This window comes from Grampus griseus (genome assembly GCF_964374135.1).
Source record: "Grampus griseus genome assembly, chromosome: 10".
NCBI lineage: Eukaryota > Metazoa > Chordata > Mammalia > Artiodactyla > Delphinidae > Grampus > Grampus griseus.
The window spans coordinates 1,885,285-1,904,812 of NC_139004.1; positions in this window are offsets into that span (position 1 = coordinate 1,885,285).

Genomic DNA, 19,528 nt, shown 5'->3' on the forward strand with positions numbered 1-19,528 from the left:
CACACACACACACACAACACACAAACACACATCGCGCACACACAACACACAAACACACATCGCACACACACACACACACAACACACACACATCGCGCACACACACACACAACACAAACACACATCGCACACACACACAACACACAAACACACATCGCACACACACACAACACACAAACACACATCGCACACACACACACAACACACAAACACACATCGCACACACACACACACACACACATCGCACACACACACACACACAACACACAAACACACATCGCACACACACACACAACACACAAACACACATCGCACACACACACACACACAACACACAAACACACATCGCACACACACACACAACACACAAACACACATCGCACACACACACACACACACATACAGAGCTTCGTTTCCTTTGTATCTACTGCTGATGTAACCAAAGGGGGGTCCAGCAGCTCACTGTGCAGAAGCCAATAAAGAGGCCAGGTTGGTGGAAAGGAAAGTTTGCTTTATTTTCGATGCCGGCAGCCAGGGTTGGGGGAGGGTGAACTCGTGTCCAAAGGCCGACTCCCCCCTGACAGTCAGGGGGCAAGGGCTTCTATAGGTGGAGGGAGGGGGCTACACGCAGAAACAGCACAGGCAGCTCTGACAGGCGTCTTGATATTGGCCACGCGGTGCTCTGACCGGCGTCATCTTGATGAAGTGCAGTTAGTCTTCAGTTCCAAGGTCGGTTGGTTCCCATTTCCTTGAGGCCAGTTCTCAGAATTGTGGCAGCTTGTGTCGCGGCTACAGTCTGGTCGTCATGCAGTTCACTTCTTCCACCTGGTGGGGTTTCAGTATCTGCAAGATGGCTCACAGGATGTGGCTCAGAATATCATCTGTGGCCCCTGAGGAGGACCTACAGGGCCTTGACTGCGCTTAACGACTCAACTATTGTCTTGTCCTGTTTGGCCGCTTTTCTTTGTTTCTGCGTTTTCTCGCTTCTCTGATTAAGCTTATTCCTTGCCTAAAGTTTTTCCAGACAAAAGGCAGGCTGAGGACGTGGGGGGAAGGACCGTAGGGCCCTGCTCCGTTTCACTGATTCTTCTCCAACTCCTCTGACACCCATTTTCCCAAGGACACTACCATCTACTCGTCTGTCGGTGGTCTCCCCTGCGCTGTGACCCCTCCTGGGCACCTTTGCTCCATCCGTGTGTCACATCTGACCTCAGGATCCTGTGCTCTCCCTTCTGCTCCGGTGGTGCAGATCCTGCAGTCGCTTTAAGGAGCGTGGATGCCTGGAAGGCAACATGATTTTAGACCTTGAGAGTCTGGAAGTGCTCTTACTCTACCTTCAGACTCGCCTGGTGGTTTGGGAACAAGTTCTCGGTGGGCAGCGTTTGCCAGTTGCCTCCCTCCTGCCCACGTTGCTGTCGAGAAGTTTGACCTCTGCAGGCCGAGCGAGTCTCTCTCTGTTCCCGGGGTCGGAAAGTTTGCGATGATTTTCCTGGGCGTTAGGTGGAGCCTTTCAGTCTGGAAGCTCAGGTCTTTGAGTCCTGGGAAAGTTTCTTTTCTTTTCATTCAGTGAACACTGAGTGCCTGCCTCACACTGGGCTCTCGTTGGGAACATAAGTGAACAAACAACAGCAACAGACGACAATCCTGTGCTCGTGAAACAGCGTGGAAAAGAGCATTTCAGTATGGCAGCGGGATAAGTGCTAAGGAAGAAGTGCTGCCCCGGGATGGACGAAGACAGGAGCGGGTGTGGTCCAGATGTTCGGGTGGCCAAGCAGACCTCCGCGAGAACGAGAGGGGGAGTGTGGCCCGGAGGAGGGCCTGCCAGGCTGATGGAGGGGCGAGTCCACAGGCCCTGAGCGGGAAGGTGCCTGGCCGGCTCGGTGTCCGGTGAGGCCGGTCCAGCACGTGAGCAGAGATAGTGGCGTCGCCGGGAGATGACAGTGTGGAGGCTTCTTGGTCGTGGGAGACTTGGCTTCTACTCAGGGTTTCTAGCAAAGGAGTGATGTGGTGGGACTTAGGTGTCGTGAGGGTCACCTGTGCTGTGGCCCGGAGAGAGGACGGAAGGGAGGAGGGGCGGCCAAGGGCCAGGCGGCGTCTGTGAAGCCTGGGCGGTGCTGGTGCGCAAGCGGTGGTGGCGGAGATGGTGCGGCTGGTCTGGTGGTGAGGGCGCTTGAAGGACGAGCCAATAAAATCTGGTGACAGGTCGTGTATGTGTGAAAGAGGAGCTGGCGGTGGCTTTCGTTTACTGAGGTCATGATAGGCACCAGCTTGGTTCTTAGCGCTTTGCAGGGACTGCTCCTTTGAATCCTCGTAATAACCCGGTAAACTACCCTTACTCACATTTTCGGGGTAAGGAGGCTAACTTGCCCTGGGTCCCCCAGCTCATGGGGGGGCCTCGGACGCAGAGGCCCGCTCTCACCTGTGGATTCTTCTCACCTCCACCCTCTCTGGTCCGTCTTTTCTGGATAGCCGCTGGAGCTTTGCTCTTTGGACGTTGTGTATGTTTCTTTCCTCATTTCCCATCGTTTGTCTTTTTGCTCTTCTCCCTGAGTTCCTCAACTTTATTTTTCCTCTTTGCCATCATCGTGCTATAAATTTCCGAGAGCTCACTTTTTTGGTAATGTCTTTTTTTGTTGTAGCCTGTGTGTGTTTGGTGATTACTTATCTCCGTGAGGATATCAAGTTTGTTTTTAATTTTCTCCCTGCATGTTCTCTTTGCTTCCACGGTTTTTTCTGTTCGTTTTGGCCTCTTTCGCAGCACTTTTTCCTCAGATGTCCAGCAGCCCCGGATTAGGTGTGCTCACGTTCAGCTCGAGAGCAGATTGAAAGCTCGGAGCATGGGTCGGGGACGGGGCACGGGGTGTGGCTTTGATCCTCAAGGAGCCATTTGTTGGAAACCCTGGAAGCCAGGGTCTTCAGGGCTATTCCTCTGGGGCTGGTTAGAGCCCCAGAGAACCTCTTCTGTTCTCTCTCCAAGTGGGGAAAAGTCTGCTCCCTGCGTTCTAGGTGCCACGTGGGCAGACGTCTCCCAGCGAGCAGTGTGTGTGTGTGTGTGTCCCCTTGGTCTCTGCGTGTGATGTGGGACCCAGGCCCCCAGCTCTACTGGGGTCCAGTTCAGAGATCCTCCTGGAGTGGGAGAGGATGACCAGTGCCGTTGGAGCCCTGCAGACGCCTGCCGCGTAAGCGAGGTGGGTTCTTGTCCCCGCCGGGACCTGCGCAGTGCGTTGCCAGGTGCCTGTCCTGTCCCCGGGCTCGGCACTGTGCTGCTGTGTGTCCAGCGTACGACCCCTTTACTGCACGGTGGGCAGGGGCTTGGGAGGACTTGAAGTGAGACATGGGGTCAGTCCATCGCCGTGACTAATATTCAGGATAGTTAAGGTTTGCAGCTCACAACCGTCGGGACTCAAGGCCTGGCCTCTGACCAGAGTGGGCAGGCCGTACGTAGACGGGGTGGGGTCAGGGGGGACTCAGCCTCCGCTGCACGTCCTGGCAGGAGTGGGGGGAGGGTGGGAGAAGGAGGTGAGTGCCTGACCCCGCGCCCTACCGCCTGACTCGCTGGTGCCCCCGTTGCAGAACCTGCCAGATGCTCCCTGGTAAAACAGGACGGAAAGGGTTGGAGCGTGGGTCTGGAGGGACGGCGGGGCGGGCACACCTAGAAGGGACAGATCTCTGAGCCCAGACGCGTAGCGACTACATCTTAGACGAACCAAAGTTCCGCCTGATTGTGTACCTTGAGAAAACTAATAATAGGACCGGGAAAATTGTCAGATGTAAACCATTTATGAAAATCAGTAGCTTCTGGACTATAATTGTAATCAGGAAATGTACCAAGAAAAATCTGCCCTTCTCAGTAACAGCATGGAGGTAAACGTACTAGTTTCCGAGGAATAGGACCAAGGTGGAGACAAAAGCCTCGAACAGAAGCAGGCGTAAGCTGTATTCCTAAACATGATTTTATTATAAACATCATTAGTATAAACAGTATTTAAATGCGGTTTTATATTCCCACCATGCTTGGGAATATAAACACGGGCGAGGTGGTCAGTGTGTATTTAAAAGGTGGTCAGTGTGTATTTGTTGACTGACAAAATGAGTGAATAAACTGTCACTGAGACATTTATGTCGGTGTCTGACGGGGGGGGGGGGGGGGGGGCGGGGGCGGGGCTGCCCTCGCTCGACGTGTGTGTCCACCAGGAGGCGGGCTCCACCGCGATGGCCGGTCTCAGCACAGCGGCCGCCTGGTGCCCGTGACCACACTCAGCTGACTGGTTCAGCGTTTGTAGCTGACCTCACGGGCCAATCACCAGGTTTTTAAAAAGCTTACTGTTTATCTGTACCGTCACACTTGGCAATGTGACCGTGGCCAAAAAGGTACGAGAGGAGATGCAGCCAAAACCAGAAGAAAGCACACAGAAAAAACATAATAAAAGTCAACTTTAATTTTTTTTCTCAACAGTAACCACTGCTAGCTTTTTAGTATGCGTCTCTGGGGTATCTTTTCCCACGTGTGTGAGAGAATTGGAAGCAGCGTCACCCGTCTCCTAGCCTGCTTGCCTTTTCTCGCCTCGCCGTGTGGCTTGTCACGTCCTGGAATTGGCCTCAGCGGTGACTCTCAGTGGCTGCACACAGAACCCCGAGGGGCCACTTGTTCCGTGTGACGCAGAGCACGGGCTGTGACGTCGGGCTCCTAAGAACCAGGAAGATGTGGTCTGGACCTCGGGCTACTTTCTCCAGCGCCTGGACTGCCCCACCCTCGTCCCTTACCTGGACCCTCCCCCTGCCCTCAAGCCCACCCAGGGAAGGGTCTGATCACATACCACCAACCCCTCCCCGCCCCACCCCCCGCCCACCTAAACTCCCCACACTCTCAGTATAAAGACGGAGTCCATGCTTTAGTCCCCAAGACCGCATCTGCCCACCTGGTCTCACCCATCGGGTCCCGCCACCCGTGCAGCAGCATTCCCACCTCGCTCCCTCCCTCCCTGCCCTCAGCCCCTGCCCCCAGGTGGTGAAGAGCCAGGGCTCAGATCTGTCTGCTTGGGTGCGAGTCCTGGCTGTGCCACTTCTCCCCTGGGTGACCTCGGTCAGGGTCGTCATCTTTGTTTTCACTCTCCTCATCTGTAGGATGGGGATCAAAATACTACCTAATCGCAGCGGGAATGACCTGCTGAGAACCATCTGCTCAAGAAGGGTGAGTTATGAGCGTTTCTCGTTCTCCTGATCTCACCTCAAACGTCACTCCCTTCGGGAGGCCTGTGACCCCTCAGGCCACGTCAGGCCCCACCCCAGTTGCACACCCACCCGGATGTGCTCGCACAGCCCGTGCCCTCGTGCTCAGAGCTCAGGGAGCGCTGCTCCTCTTGCTGGATGTTGACTGCTCTCCCTCTGGACCGCGCAGGGTACGAGGCCAGCGCCCGGCCTGCAGCTCCTTTCATCTCCTTCCCTGAGGGGCCGGGCTGAGCCCAGGAGGCCAGCCCGGGGATAGGGAGGGTTGCAGCCTTCCAGGGACACTTGACGTGTGTGCTGCCTGCTGTACGTCAGGCACTGTTGGAAGGGTTTTACATTTATCATCTCAGTTTCCCAAATGACCACCTGAGCCTCGTCTGTGTTGTATCTAGAAGAGGACTTGGGACTCAGAGAGGCTGAGTGACCGTCCCGGGGCCACAGAGCGGGTTGAAACCCAGGCAGCCTGAGTGCTCAGCCGCCTTGCCCCTGGTTCTCGGACTCCTGTGCGCATCAGAGCCCAGAATGCTGGTTCAGTCTGTCTGCGGTGGGGCTGAGAATGTGTTTCTAGTAGGTTCCCCGTGAGGCCGGTGCTGCCGGTGCGTGCAGACCACACCTGGAGAGCCCCCGCGCCACCGCCATCAGTGCCCAGGAGGAAGTTTCCAGTAGCCAGTGGGCTCCCCTAGATGTGGGTACAACTGCACTGTTGCCTTTGCCCCCGCCTGCCTCCTACCTGGACACTCATTTATCTTTCCTTTCTGGTTCCAACCACTTCGGTGACTCGGGAGGACAAGTCCCCGTGTCACCTGGGCCTGCCCACCTCCCTTCTGTCGGACCCGTCAAACCGCGGCTGCTGGTTTTCCCCAGCGGGGCTGGTTTAAATCATCCACCTTGAAATGGACTCGCGTGTGTTGTGCTGGCGAGGCCCCCCCAGGCAGGGGAGGGTCGGCTGACGCCAGAGGAAACGGCACCTCTCTGCTGCTCACGGAGGCGCCACGGTGGCCAGCTGGGCCCTCGGGAAGACAGATTTTCAAGCAACTCGATTTCTGTGCTGCTTGCCGACTTTGATTAACTTTTCACTCCCACTGTAGAGCGCGGGTTTTGTTCACTTGGCTTCTCACGGAGGAATAGGAGCCTGCGGCCCTCAGGTCCCCGCCCGCCCTGCCACTTCCTCGCTGCCACACTTCCTCCGTGTCACACCGTGGAGACCAGTATTGTGAAAACAAGAAGTCTCTTCTCGGGCCGAGGGCTTGGAAAACCGCACACTTGCCCATGGGCATCGAAAGCCTGAGTCCAAGTGCGTGGAGGAAGATGCCTGGTTGCTCCCCAGGGGTTACGCCTGGGGCGCCCGGGTCCGGGCAGCCTCTGCTTCAGCAACGGCGGAGTCCCGGCTGGTAATTCAGTTACTGAGGGAAGTTACATAACCGGCCACCTTCTAACTGTTCAGCCGTTTCCTGGAGCAGAAAGTATTTGAGTTGGAATCCTACCTTTCTTCCATTATCTATTTTTTGAAGTCTTGCCTCAAGCCAGCAAAAATGTGAAGGCTTCACTGAACCATCCAGTTAGAACAGACTCTGCTCCCCCTGTGCTGACATCCTGCCTGGCAGCTGGCGCTGCAGAGGTTCTGGCCTTTCGGCTTCGGATGCTAAGCCTCCTGAGGGCAGCTGTAGGAATGACGGTGGTAACCTCACGACGCCTGGCTCCTCGGAGGTTCTCAGCAAGCACTTGTGTACTGGACACATTTAGGAGGCGTGGTTCTGTCTCAGCCGGGCAGGTGCGAACTCTCCCTGGTTCGGGGAGTGGATCACCGTGTCGGGGGCATTCTCCCGGCTGCCTCGCTGAGCTGGGGAACGGCTGGGAGTGACCGTGTAGGATATGGTACGAATTTTCTACTTCTGCACTAAAAGCAGGACCACCCATGTCCCTTTTGCAGTATCTTTATTGAAGCAATAAACTGATTGCAAAGCCAGTGCTTCCTTACCTGTCCATGTTCTAATGAAGTGAAATAAAAAGGATATAATGAACATGCTCAAGGTCGTAATCGTGAGACAGAGCTGGACGGCTTCTGGAATCTCAGGGTATCATTTAGTCTCTCCCAGCTTCAGGCTCCTCATTCCTCGAAGGGGGATGGGTTACAACAACCTCTAAAAACACGCGCAGTTTGAGGATGCGTGGTTTGTGTTCACGTCACAAAGCCACCTAAAGGAAACTCCGCATTTTGCTGGTGAGCCGTTCAATTCCAGCCTCCGTCCATGATGGGAAAACTAGATTTGAGACAAAGCCATTGTCCAGCCGGTGGCAGGTCACTTCACTCCCTTGGGCCTCAATTTTCCCAGCTTTAAAGTGAGGACAGGGGCTTCCCTGGTGGCGCAGCGGTTGAGAGTCCGCCTGCCGATGCAGGGGACGTGGGTTCGTGCCCCGGTCCGGAAGGATCCCACATGCCGCGGAGCGGCTGGGCCCGTGAGCCATGGCCGCTGAGCCTGCGCGTCCGGAGCCTGTGCTCCGCAACGGGAGAGGCCACAACAGTGAGAGGCCCGCGTACCGAAAATTAATAAATAAAGTGAGGATAAGAGAGGCCGCTGGGCTCTCTTTTACTTTGGAAGTTTCTTATGAAAATCAGGTGAGGTGACATAGGTGCTGTCTAAAAGTGAGGGACCCTTCTTGCCATTTATATAGGAAAGGGTCAGGGATCATCGGCAAGGTTTCAGAGGCCTGACGATTGGAAGACAGATGTTTTTCGTTTGCTCGCTGGACATTCGCGCAGGAATGGACGGAACCCCAGCTGGTAAACCGTCCTCCGGTTCTTAGCCTCTTCTCCCTGCAGAGCCGGCTGCTTCTTTCTCGAGGGAGGACAGCCCTGAGGGCACAGGCTGGACGGAGTTCTGCTGTTGTTTCATCTGCCCTCTTAGCAGCCACAGCCGGTCTCTCCTCGCCCGTCTGCCCACACCCCACCGCTCCTGGGATAGGACGCTGCGAGCGTGTTGAAACCACGGAAGGCCAGAGGCCGGTTGCTACCCGGAACCTCCTCCAGCCCCTCTGCCAGGTAACCGTCACAGCCGTACGAAGGCAGAACCGGGGAGAGACCGTCCCGGCACAGAGGCTCGGAGCTCCCTGCAGCCCTTCTCCCAAGCCAGGCCTGCCCGGAGGTGGCGTCTCATCCCGGGGCGGATGGCGCGTCATCTGGGATTCTGCAGACCCAGCTCTGCCTTCTACGTCAGGGCCACTCGGGTGAGCCTCCCGGCCGGCACAGCCTCCCTGGGGCCCGTGAGAAGTGCAGGAAGCAGAGAATCCAGCCCAGTGAAGCAGCATCTCTAAGGGCTGGGCCCAGGAATCTGGGTTGTAACAAGGTCTCTCGGGATTTCTGCACCCACTGCATATGGAGAAATGACATTCTAAGTTATTCGGGGACACTCTGGTGTCATGACACTGGGTGGACACCTAGAATCCTGTGTGCTCGACCCGCCCACCCCTCCCTGTGGGAACCTCCTGCTGCCTCAACTCTAAGCGTGTGATGGCAGGGTTGCTGGGAGCGAGACTCCATCCAGTGGCCTGGTGGGCGCCTCTCCTCCAGGCCCAGCTCCTCCTGGGGCCAGAGAGAACAGGCCTGGGCGCCCCTCTGGTCGTGATGCCCAGGTGTGCCAGTGTGGAAAGCAGGGTGAGGAAATGGCTGACCCCGAGGACAGCAGCCTGGGCGCGTTCCGGGCCGCAGTGCAGGTGTTTCCTGGTCCAGCTGCGTCCCCGGACACACCCTGGCCATCTCTTCAAGCTGCCGGTAGACACCCCTCTTCTTTCCTCTTAACCAGGTGAAGCTGGGTTTCAACAACCTGCAGCAAGAGTTGTGATGATGGCCAGTAGGGCTAAGGAGGGCCGGAAGCCGAGCGGCTGGGATGTGGGCAGGATGGAGGCTCGGACCTGACGCAGGGTGCGGGGGGCAGGGGGCAGGGGGCACGGCGGCTCTTGAGACCTCACACCCGTCCTTCACTGGTAACTTGGGATTTCCAGTTTCCTATTGAAAAGGCTCCTAATTTATTTTGAAATGGGGGCCGAAAAGAGGGTCTTTGTCTCCAAGAACTATAACATCTGCTGGGAACCTCTGTCTCTGTCATTTTTTGAGATCTGTCAACAGCAGCCGGTGCTGGCTGACGCACCCCTCTGGCATCGGTCCCTGTTCCCCCAGGGCCTGTCCACCCAGCCCTGCCCCGAGCCCCGACACCCCACCGCTCACCCCGAGGTGCAGAGGGCCAGTGAGGGGAGCTTGGGGGTGGACTCAGGTGCCCTAAGTGTGCACTCTGCACCTTGGCCTCTTCCCCGGTGAAGCTGAGCTGAGGGGTCCCACTTAGAAGGCAGAGGGGAGTGAGAATAGTAACTCTGAAACGCCTGGCACATAGAAGGTGTTTCGTTAGAGCTCTCGAAAGACCCCCGTGTAACACCCCTTTCTACTGAAAGTACAGATTTTTCTTTCTGATCCTGGCTGTTTTCAGAAGTGGCCAGTGTTGTTTGTTTGCTGGGACCAGTCCAGGTGTGATTTTTCCTTCCACCTGGGAAGCCAGGTGTGCCAGACATTCCTTCTTACGACTTAGTGCTGGAGATCCTTTTCCTTGTGTGGTTAAAACACATAATTACGTAGAGCCGGGTGACAGTCTGTTTCAGCCCTAAGATCAGATCACTTGTAGATAATCAGTGCTGTCTCACAGGCATCGTAGGACAGGAAAGGAATTTCTGAGGTTTTTTTTGTTTTGTTTGTTTTAAATAAGTTTATTTATTTATTTTTGACTGCATTGGGTCTTTGTTGCTGTGCGCGCGCTTTCTCTAGTTGCAGTGAGCAGGGGCTACTCTTCGTTGCAGTGCGCGGGCTTCTCACTGCGGTGGCCTCTCTTGTTGCGGAGCACGGGCTCTAGGCACACGAGCTTCAGTAGTTGTGGCTCGCGGGCTCAGTAGTTGTGGTGCACGGGCTTAGTTGCTCCGTGGCATGTGGGATCTTCCCGGACCAGGGCTCGAACCCGTGTCCCCTGCATTGGCAGGAGGATTCTTAACCACTGCGCCACCAGGGAAGTCCTTCTGAGTTATTTAATCCACTTCCTGCAGTAATCGTGCATCACCAGCTGTCACTCTGCCTGCGTGACAGAGGCTCAGCTGTGGAGGGGAAAGAACAGAGCAAAGTCAGTTATTCTGATGGATCGTTTGTTCTATCCTAACTATCTCCATCAATACGCCTAACAAACACCATTTCCTAATTCAGTCATCCTGATAATACCGCTGCTTGAAACAAACAAAAAAACGCATTAAAATAAATAACAGTAGGTTATGGTCATGGAGGGTTTAGCCTGAGACCGGCCTCCGCCCAGTAAGCGTGTGATTCACTGAATCAAATTCCTACAATACCAGCTAGTTCCGTCCGAGTTTCTACAGGTGTTCCGGGTTCTCTGGAGAAAGGTCCAGAGTGGAGAAGGAAGGAGTGGGGACCAGCCTGCCCTTCAGAGACCTCGCGGCATCACGTCTCGACTTACACCCCTTGTGATCACTGGACCTGGTTACCTAGTTGTATTCACTCATTTATTCATTAAGAGATTGAACGTGTAAGTTCTGGGAATATCAAAATCAGTGAGAGAACTTCCAAGGTAAGTTAATGGCAGAGGCCAAATGTACTCGTAATTAAAATACTTCATGTAACTGGGAAAGAGTTGGCGCTTTACGTCAGAGAGTAAATCTGCTAGTAATAGGCAGGCTTGGTTCAGTGCCGTCTCCTACCATCAGAATCCATCTTTCTGTCCTTCACACTCCAGCAGGGCTCATACAGCATCTTCGGTACTATAGTACCGTTCATGGTCTGTTTTGTATTTTAGTTGTATTATTAGGATCTGAAGAAGGAACAGAAATAAGAAAGAAATGGGTCTTTGCCTTCAAGGAGCTTACAGTCTACTAGCAGCTTTAAGCCGGGGTCACAAGTGATGATTCAGAGAAGTATCTGGTAAGTGTTAAAGGAAGCCGCAGAGGTTAAGCGTGCGGGTGAGAACGTCAGTGTATCAGGAGAAGGCTCGTGAGGGAGAGGCGTATCGACAGGGGGCTTGAAGGTTGAGTGGTATTTCCACAGGTACGGGTGTAGAAACCAGCATTCTGGAACGAGGAAGGGCACAGCTCTGCTTCCACGTGGAGAAGGGTTTCTCAACCGCGTGCGGCACTGTTGACATTTGGGGTCAGATCGTTCTCTGCGAGGGGCCGTCCTATGCACTGTAGGCCATTCTCACCTCCCCGCTAGATGCCCCGGCACCTCCCCCGAGAAGATGTCTCCAGATGTTGCCACATGCCCCTGGGGCTGGGGGCAAGACCGCCTCGGTCAAGACCCCTGATGGAGAACATACACAGACACAGAGAGGCAGGTGTATGAGGAGGTGTGTTTACATCACTGAGGACAGATGCAGGAGAGAAGCAGCTGACGACCCTGGCTGCATTTGATTGAGATCTCAAAAAACGACGGAGGAGGACGATGTTGCCCCCAGACTTTCATAGTCCTTGCAGACAGAGACCCACTGGGGCCCATTATTTTGTCATTTTCCCCAGAGCCCAGTGTTCTCGTGGTCTCTCTCCCATCAAGCTTGTTCTCAGACCCTCAGCCCTACAAAATGTGATGACTGATCTTCACTAGGACATCAGTGGTGCCTGAAGACAGTTACTCCTGTAGCAAGCATTTTTATTTTAAAGCACGCCTGATTCTTTAAGGCAACAGGATGTAACTTAGCCATGGAATCTCAGGCATTAGTGAGAGGGTCTGTGGGGGCAGAGGACGTGGAGCCCCCCCAGGAACAGCTGCAGATGGTCACATGTCTCCCTGGCTCAGACCGGCCCTCTTTCAGGTACAGTACATGCTCAGCGCCCTCCAAGTTTGAATGACAACTGCTTAAGAATCTGCCAACGTGTTCACCACTAGAAAAAGGAAACATGCCTTGTTGCTTTGTGTTGAAAACTCAAAGCACCACATTCCTCCTATTCCCCAGGAAAATCCAGCTCTGACCAAATTCCTTACAGCGCGTGACCCTGAGCCCCAACGTGAACTTCACCTTCGTCTCCCCCAGAACAGCTGTGCGCTCCACCACCAGCCTCACAGGTCACATTTTAAAAGTCAGCAGGGATTTTTCCCGCAATGCTTCAAACTCAAAGTTGAGACGCAGTCATAGCAGTGAAACTCACTCAGCCTCTCAGGATTAAGCCTGGTGAGTCTGTCACTCTGTTTCTGTGCCTGGTAATCAGGAATGTAAAGAGACTTATTCTGAGTAGGAGGGAGCAGAATAGGGATAGATTTGCTGAAGATATAGAAACCATGATAAGAGGAGATATGAAATCAACAAGAAAACGGTTGCCAGGCAACATGCTTGGTTGTCAGAGCGACAGAGCCATCTTCAATAATAACCCACAAGCAATCTTGGATAACAGCCCGTAAAGCTCTGAGCTAGAAAGCGTCGATGTCAGGAGTGGGCGACAGCAGATACTCTTCCAGAGAACGAAGGCATACGGCTCCCTCGTTCCATTCCATGAATGTGGACCATGCTGTAAACACAGGCCCCAGGGGTCTGCACATCTGAGGAGGGTAGTGTCCCTGCTACCTGGAACATTTTGTGGCTTTTGTTTTTCTTATGGTCGTAGCCCTGTCTGCACATTATATTTTTACTCAGCACAGTGAACTGCAGTCACAGGAAGCACCCAGTTGTCCCCAGTATCTTGCCTTGCAAGCCTGGCACAGTCTTGCTGACTTGATCACCAGCATGTGGCCAGTGGGGCCCATTCCTGAGCAGGATGGTGACCAGGCATGAAGATGGCAGGATGTTAGGGTTTGGGGGAAACTTATGGAACAGGGGCCTCATTCATCACTTTTCCAGGTGAGGGATGTGACTCCTATGATGGATGTACCATTGCCCACCTCCTCTTGCTCTCTGGGTCTGCCCTTTGAAGTAGAGCCCCGTCTCTGTGCTCTGAGTCCTCTGCAGCTGACCTCGTGCTCCTATTTTCCTCCGTAAAAGGACTCCTTGACAGCAAGGACTCTGCCGTGCTCCTTCCTGGTCCCCGGCCGCCGGCCCAGTACATTCAAACGTCGCTACACAGGAGCACTAATACCTCCGCCTGACCAGTGACCTTCAAGACAAGCAGTAAGTCGTGGTCAGCACATCCCAGCCCTGCGTTATCCCGAGTGCAGTACAGGGGCGAAGGGCCCTGCAGGCCAGACTCCAGCCTGAACCCCGGCTCTCTGCGACCCTTGACTTGCCTGATGTCTCTGTCTCTCAGTTTTGTCGTCTGTAAAATGAGGATACCGGTTATACCCAACTCATCAGATCGTCTAGGGGATTAAGCAAGCTCATAGCAAGTTTGGAGAAGTTCCCGTCCCATGAGCACCGTGACTCTAAAGTGAGACACTACCTTCCTCTTACAGTTTGGCCCTTGCGGGAATCACGTCAAAGCAGAATCTCCCCAGGTCACAGGCTGGAACTCGGCAGGACTGTGCCAGTGGGCAGGGTGGGTGCATGGGGACGTGGTGGAGGAGGACAGGCCCCGTCCCTCTTCTTTGAGGTTTTCCCACGTGAAACCTTGATCGCTGGGTTGGTGGTTCTTAGCAATATAAATTAAGCCATCGTTCGGCTTTCCCTCACTGGGATTTTCCATGTCCATGCTGATTTTGATTTACTTTTATTTCTTCTAAAAAGCAGCACGCAAAGAGGCCTTACCAAGAGTTTTATTCGTTGTCATAACAAAACTGTGGTGGAACCGCTCAGAAAGACAGCGGTTTCCTGTGTAACTGGTCACAGCCTTGCTCAAGATGAGAGGCTTTTTCTTAACACCTAACAGAGAAGAGCCAGCTAGGGATAGAAAAGCCAAATACTTTATCTGATGAATAGATTTTTAAATTTGTATTGAAGTCAGGTTGGTTTACAATGTGTTAATGTCTGCTGTACAGCGAAGTGGCCCCGTTACACATGCATATATTCCTCTCCAGTGTGGTTTATCGCAGGATATTGAACAGCTCCCTGTGCTAGGACCTTGTTTATTGGGGGCATATGTTATCATCACATGTGCACACAAAGCCTGCAGAGCCTCATTCCTCCAGAGTGGGGCTTTCTCCACAAGGCAAGTTGTCATTCAAAACAGATTCATCCCAGGCTCCACACACAATGTCCATATATCCACAACATGTAACATGAAGGAAACTCCGAGAGTATACAGACAGAACTCCTCTAGGTCTTTAGGAAGTAGAGGAGAGGGTACCTTGGCAGGGCTGTGACACCCAGAGGGCTGGGAGAATTCTCCTTCTTGTTCTGGGTGCTGAATACGTGGGTGAGCTCATCTCGTGAAACATTTTTGAGCTGTCCTACTTACGCTGGTTGATTCCTAGCAAATGGCATTTATCAAAATACAGACATTTTTCAAAAGCTTAATAAGCTTTCTAAAGTCAAATAAAGGTGATCCCTAGTTAGGAAAATAGATGGTTGCAATGATTAAACAAAACAAACATTATCCAAAAGCAATGAAGAGAATGGATGGTACTGCGTGGACAGTCGCCCCGTTCCAGGATCACCTGACCCCCACCCCCGGGGCGTCACTGATCACCTCCCCCTCTGACGACACTGTGCCTCTGCCTCTGTCCTCAGCTCTCAGGCTTTGTGGCGCCGATTTCCTTGTGGTAATTGTCTTCCTAAGTGGATGGCCACCTCCAAGAGAATCACGCCGCCTTGTTTATCCTCTGTCTTCAGCCACCAGGACAAGGAGAGGCACACACTGGGTTCTCATGTTCCACCTGACGAATGGCTGGGTGCGCTTTCCCTGTGGGTCCTGTGGAATCATAGGACCTCGTGGATGAACCCCAAAAACATGCTAAGTGAAAAGAGTCAAACACAAGAAAGCACATATTTTATGATTCCATTTATATAAAATTCTAGAACAAACAAAAGTAATCTATAGTGACATTAAAAGATCGGTACTGCAGCTACCACTGGGGTCAGTTTACCAGAGTTATGAACTGGACATGAGCTACCCTAGAGCGGGGACCTTGTTTGGGTGGTTCATTGTGGCATCCTTAGGGCCTGGTTCGGAGCTTAGCGCGTAGCATACGCTAAGAGAACGCAAATTAACAGTGAATGACTTTGAAATCAGAGCAAAGAGAATTCATTTGAACAATCGGAAGAGGTGCCTCATGCTGTTGTTCAGGGGAAGACTGTGAATCTTGTTCCAGATTAACAGTATTTCTGGAGTTAACGTATGTTAATTTAAAAAACCCACAATGATGAAAAAAATCATCAATTTTTGAAAATTAGTTCAGCAGGCAACAACAGCAAGTAGTGTAGGACATAAAATATAGTAAGAAATTAATAAGTTTAAAAGGCACGTAAGTCCTTACCTTTTAATATATTTAGGTCATATGAAAGCAATCGAAAATTTTAAGTATCTACTGTTTTGCCTTTATAGAAAACATCTGGGTTTACTTAAAAATGGGAAAATTTTTATCCAGTTTCCTAAGTATTTCAGCTAATGTATCAGATTTTCACAGAAGACTAAAATTTGTGATGCATTTATTCTTTGAAAACTGACTTTTTAAAATATTGTGCAATCATAAAACATTTACATTTCTAATTGACGGGAAACTCTTAGGTATCTGCTGAAGCAAAAGTTCTTACTACCAGAATTTATTATAACAGATTTACAAAATAAAGGAAGGGTTGTCGTCAGAAGTTCCGGAAAAAACTCTTTCAGTAACTTCCTCTTGCTATGCAGGCCGGTTTTTTAAATGCTGTCTCCTGTGTGCTAGAAAATCACCTGTGTTCCATGACACTTGTGGGATTTCACACTACAAATTATCCTTTTTGGCAGAGTAATTTGACAGATTCATTCACTCCACACGCTCTGTCCACACCCTGTAGGCTGGGCTCCCGTCACACCAGCTACTGACTATTTATTCAGGTAGAAAGGATCTGGTGTCGCAATTCTGTACATGTGATTAGAACCCTGCAAGAAATGCTTTTATACTTTGTAACCTGTACATGTCTACGAGCCATCGACCTCTCCAAGGTCGAAGTACAACAGATCCTTCCTTAGTCCCGAGTGGTTTTTTAAATGACAGATTCATCCTCCAGTATATTTCTTATCCCCAACCGATGTACAGTTTTGTGCCGAGATCTCGGCTCTTGGCAGTGACCCTGGAGGGGGACAGGGTGCTGGATTTGTGCCACAGTTTTGAGAGTAAAAAGGGCATTGCTAATAGTTCCAGTAGAATCGGACACACGCTGTTTTGAGCTGGGACGAGAGGCACACATCATAAAGCAGGGCTCATGCTGAGTGAAGCTGTTTCTGGGCTCTCTGATCTGTTCTATTTCTGACCATCTTTGCACTAAAACCCGCCCTATGTTATTTATGCAGCTTTAGGTAAGTCTTGATTCGATTAAGTATGTCTGCCTTTCTGGTTCTTCTTCAAGATTGCCTTTGTTATTCTTGGCCCTTTACATTGCTGTATAAATATTAGAAGGAACTGTCATGTTTCACCAAAAGTGAAACAAAACAAAAGCTGGGGTTTTTTATTGGGCTTGCATTGATTTTGTAGATCAGTCAACACTTTTGAAATAATGAATCATGACCATGGTATAGCTCTCCATTTATTTAAATCTTTATTTTCTCTCAATACTGTTGATAGCTTTCTGTACTATAGAGGTCCTGAACATCTTTTGTTGGTTTTATTACCAGTCACTTGAACATTTTTTGACAGTTTTGTAAATGCTGTTAAAAAAATTTTTTTTTAACTGTTGATGTTACATAGAAATACAAATCAACTTTAAATTGCACTTGTAACCAGCGACATCTTACTTAACTCACTTTTAAATTCTAATAATTTAGACTTTTTATGAAAATAATAATCTAAAATAGGGAATTCCGTAGCTGTCCAGTGGTTAGGACCCTGCACTTTCACTGCCAAGGGCGCAGGTTCGATCCCTGTTTGGGGAACTAGAATCTCATAAACCACGAGGCACGGGCCAAAAAATAAATAAGTAAATAAATAAGTTTAAAAAAAGATCTAAAATACTATTTTCTTCCTTTCAAATCATTATATATTTTATTTATTTTTCTCGAGTTACTGTATCAGCGAGAATCTTCATTAAATTATTGTATAAATGGTGGCAACATACATTCTTCTCAAATTGCAGACCGATTTCTCATTTATTTCTTTCTATTTTTGCTAGTTTCACTTTGAGGGCGTGGTGTTGGGTGCATGCAAATTTAGAATTGTTATGTTCCCCTAGTGAGCTGAATCTTTTTACCATTATGAAACGTCTGTCTTTATCTCTGGAATAAGAGAAACTACTTTGCCTAGTATTTTTAGCTACCTCTACTTTTATGGTTAGCATTTGCATGATATTCTGTTCCATTCTTTTCCTTTCAAATCCTATTTTTATGTTATAGATATATGTCCTGCAGACACCATCTAGTGTGTTTTCAACCCTGCCTAACCATCTGTGTCTTTTAACTAGAACATTTAGTCAACTTCCATTTTTAATTATTTGGAGTTTAATATACCATCTTGCTCTTTGTCATGCCTGTTCTGTGTATCTCTTTCTCTGTTTTCTTTCCTCCTTCTGGATTGGTTGTGTATTCGTTGTTATTCCTTTTTTCCTCTCTGGTTTATTTGGGAAATTATAAACCCGTTTGCTGTTCTTCTAGTGGTGACCTTAGACAGCACAACATGCATCCTTGACTTAACAAAATCTAATGTAATTGTACTTATACTTTTATTCTCTTCCCAGACTATGCAAGGACATTTGGACTTTTACATCCATTTTCTTCCCCAACTGCTATGCTATATTTTAATTCTGTATATATTTGAAGGTCTATAGACATTATTACTGTTGTTTAATATTGTCAATATTTGTTTAAATTTACCATATTTTCAGTTTTTTCCTTCCTCTTTATTCTTTCCTATAACTCTGACATTCCTTCTCCATAAAGAATATACTCTAGAATTGTTTTTGAGTCTGCTGGTGGTGAACTCTCAGTTTTTGTTTGTCTGAAAAAATCTTGAGGGATATTTTTACTGGGTGTGGAATAATTCTAGGTTGGCAGGGTTTTCTGGTGTTATTTTCGCCAGCATATTAAAAGAATCGTTCTGTGATCTTCTGGCTTTCATCATGTCTGTTGATGCATGCGCTATCTTCCTAACCACTGCTCCTGTGATGGTACTTTGTCCTTTGCCTTTGGTTGTTTTGTTTTCTGATCATCTCTTAGTCTTTGGTTTTCTGCTGTTTTCACTGGACGCATCTAGAGATGTGTTTCTCTGTAGTATCCTGCTTGGGGCTCGAGCGGGACTTGGAGAATCTGTGAATTGATGTCGTATCAGTTTGGAACCCTCATGTTGATAGTTAGCTCTTTGACCATTATTCTGCCCCACGCTGTCTCTTTTTTTCTCTTTTCCTGTGGAGTGTCTTCTTACTGACTCATTGGAGTTTTTTATCTTCCCTTTTGTATTTTTCCATCCTTTCGTCTTTCTGGATTTTATTTATTTTTTCTTTCCGGAAGAAATTATGATTTCTCCTGACCATGACAATTCAGTTTCTCTCTTTTGCTATATCTAATTTGCTAATAAATCTTATCTATTTAGTTCTTCATCCATTACTGTCTATTTGAGCCCTGGAATTTCTATTTCATTTTTATTCAAAGATGGCAGTGTCTCTTTTAGGTTTCCAGTTTTCTGCTGAAATGTTTAACCTTGTCTTTTGTCATCTTGATCATAGAAAACCGTGTTGTTTTATAATTTGTGTGTGATGATTCTAATATTTGGAGCCCCCAGTACTTCTGTTTCTATTATCTGGGGGGTTTTTTTTGGGGGGGGGGACTGTTTTTTTGCTTTTTATCTTTTTTTGCTGGTTTTAATATACATTGTCATGGCTCTTCACCCATTCAGTTATCTTTGTATGCTGGGTGTTGTATAAGAAAAGCTGATTAGAAAAAATAATTTGAGGTTTATGGGTAATCTTTCCCCAGAGATGATTTTTGTTTGCTTCTGCCATATGCCTCTGGGTTTTAGCAAACCAGGATGAATGTAATCCAATTCTAGGGGCTGGAATTTTCCAGGCTGTCCGACAACTTATAGCAGGGCTGCATTCCGAAACGGTTCACTCATACCTGTAGGGTGTCAAACGAAAGCACAGGAAGTATAACGGGGCCCCTGCTCCTGACAGATCCAAACTCAGCCTGCCTAGCCTAGAACATTGCCAGAATCCCTGCTTCACACCTCATTTATCTCTTTTGGATTGGGAAATGCACATGGGGCAAAAGTGATTTCC